This window comes from Schistocerca americana, chromosome 3, assembly GCF_021461395.2.
Source record: "Schistocerca americana isolate TAMUIC-IGC-003095 chromosome 3, iqSchAmer2.1, whole genome shotgun sequence".
Classification (NCBI taxonomy): domain Eukaryota; kingdom Metazoa; phylum Arthropoda; class Insecta; order Orthoptera; family Acrididae; genus Schistocerca; species Schistocerca americana.
Genome location: NC_060121.1, coordinates 874,104,507 through 874,107,106, shown reverse-complemented (window position 1 = coordinate 874,107,106; position 2,600 = coordinate 874,104,507).

The following is a 2,600-nucleotide window of genomic DNA, read 5'->3' as shown; positions in this document are numbered from 1 at the left end:
CGCGACCGCTACGATCGCAGGCTCGAATCCTGCAGCGGGCATGGACGTGTGTGATGTCCTTAGGTTAGTTAGGTTTAAGTAGTTCTAAGTTCTAGGGGACTGATGACCTCAGATGTTAAGTCCCACAGTGCTCAGACCCAGACACCAGACATCAATCTTTACGCGATTAACAGGCAGACGGATATGCTGCCGACAGATTTCGTTGACTTTCGGTGTCAGGAATGGCAGCCAGCCACACAAAGAAGCGGCAGGGGCAGATCCAGCGAGTTCGCAGGAAGCTTTGTGTTTTCGTCCGTGCGACACAGCAGGCAAAACGGAGAAATGAAGCTGACTGCGACACTCTACAGACTATTTTTGCGGAGAGAATTTGAGAGCAGAAAGTATGCACAGTGCGTACAGCAAAAATGAACTCCAGTCACTTAATGACGGAATATCTTTCAGTTTAACTCTATTTTTCCGGGGTGCCATTTCTAAAGTGGAAGCACTCATTGAACAGGTTAAGCGAAGGGCTGTGGCGAGGACTGGCAGAGACTTCTATTTTTTAGCGTGAGCGGATACGTCGGTGCGAACTGTTAGTGCTTGGGTAACAGTGATAACTTCATCTCCATTTGACCTAATTATTCAACTCTCTCTAATCCTGTTGCCACTATCGACATGTGCCGCTACTTTTCAACGACGATCTCTTATTTCTTTTTGTTTCTCTGTAGGCCATAAAGCTGTTTGTTTCTAAGGCTGTGTACGGTAAGGTTACATTTGTCTAAAAAATTTACTTAGTAAAATTAAAATCTAAAAATAGATGCAGGAAATGTTCTAAAACTAGAGTTTACCGATTTTCATACAGCCCACATGACTAGAAAATGTGATTTGTAACACCTATTGTTACTATATCATATCCGGGGTAAGGATCATTTTGTAAATGTATTTCGGGAAGATTCGTGATCAAATCTACTGCAGACTGTATACAGTGCTTCCAGTGTTAGTGGGCCTGTATTTGTGCTTAATATTTCCCAGTACTGCGATTCCATTACTGGATATTCGTCTTCCTCTTGGCTGCTTGCTTTTCCACGTAAAATGTTCCGTAGGTGTGGTGGTGGTGGTGGTGGTGGTGGTGGTAATATAGCATAGCCTACGTTAAGTGTGCTTGACCAACTTATAGACTATTTCACTACATTTATCGTTAGCCTGTCCTTTCATGGACATAAAATTTACCTCTTTCACGAAACTGTTGTTTTCATGTCTGCAATCTGACATAATAAAAAGCTGCGACCTCTACAGAGAAACTACACGTCTCAAGGCAAAGCGAAATCAGCCCTGCAATGAAGGCGTCTGTGTGTACGGCGTATCGCGGCCCCCTGCTGGTCCGACTACCCGCTACTCACAGCCTCACCTGCTGCTCCGCTTGCGTGCCCTCCTCCCACATCTCCTCTCCCTTCCTACACTATTTGCCACTCCTCCCCGTTATTTCCCCTTCTATTCTCCTCTGTCTTCTCCCTCTCTGTTAAGAGTACTTGATTCCTCCTCTCTTCTCAACTTTGGTTGATGTGATCGGTAGGGCGTGCATCAACTCGGATATCTTAAGAAGTGCAGTTTGCTTTATACAGCAACTCGGGCAGAATCCAACCTGACCTCGTGGCATTTTCTTCGCAATATTAGGTCAGTTTTTCTTCTTATGTTTCACGTTTCACTAACTGTCAAGTTATTTGCGCACATGTCTTATATGTTCCTGGAGCAAAACGAGCTGCTCGATCCGCACGGATTGAGGGAGGACCAACGTTGTAAACTACAGCTTGCTCGGTTCACAGTCGACATATTGCAGACAGTACCTACAGGTTGTGTACAAACCACAAGTGCGACCGATTCAAGACCAGTGTTTGCAGTGCTTATCAAGGAGGAGCGGTAGCAGACAACGTTCACATTCAAAGGTGCGTGTAACATGTCCGTATAGTCCATACGAAAGTGGAACAGAGGTGCTCAAATGGAGATCGTCGGAATGAAGGCCACGTAATCTTAGCCAAACTGCGTTTGATAATATTGGAGATCAAGTGCAAGAAGACTGTGTGATGATTCTGCTGCCATCATCAAACACTGTAGAGGCAAAGAAACTGTTACACCTCCTTATATCGTGTAGGGCCCCCGCGAGCACGCTGAAGTGCAGCAACACGTTGTCGCATGGACTCGACTGATGTCTGAAGTAGTTCTGGAGGGAAGTGACACCATGAATCCTGCAGGGCTGTCCATAAGTCCGTAAGAGTACGAGGGGGTGGAGATCTCTTCTGAACAGTACGTTGCAAGGCGTCCCATATATTCTCTATAATGTCCACGTCTGGGGAGCTTGGTGGCCAGCGGAAGTAACTCAGAAGAGTGTTCCTGGAGCCACTCTATTGCAATTCTGGATATGTGGGGTGTCGTACTGTCCTGTTGGAATTGCCCAAGACCGCCGAAATGCGTAATGGACATGAATGGACGCAGATGATCAGACAGGATGCTTACGTACGTGTCACCTGTCAAAGTCGTATCCAGACGTATCAGGGGTCCCATGTCACTCCAACTGCATATGCCCCACACCATTACAGAGCGTCCACCTGCTTGAACTGCCCGCT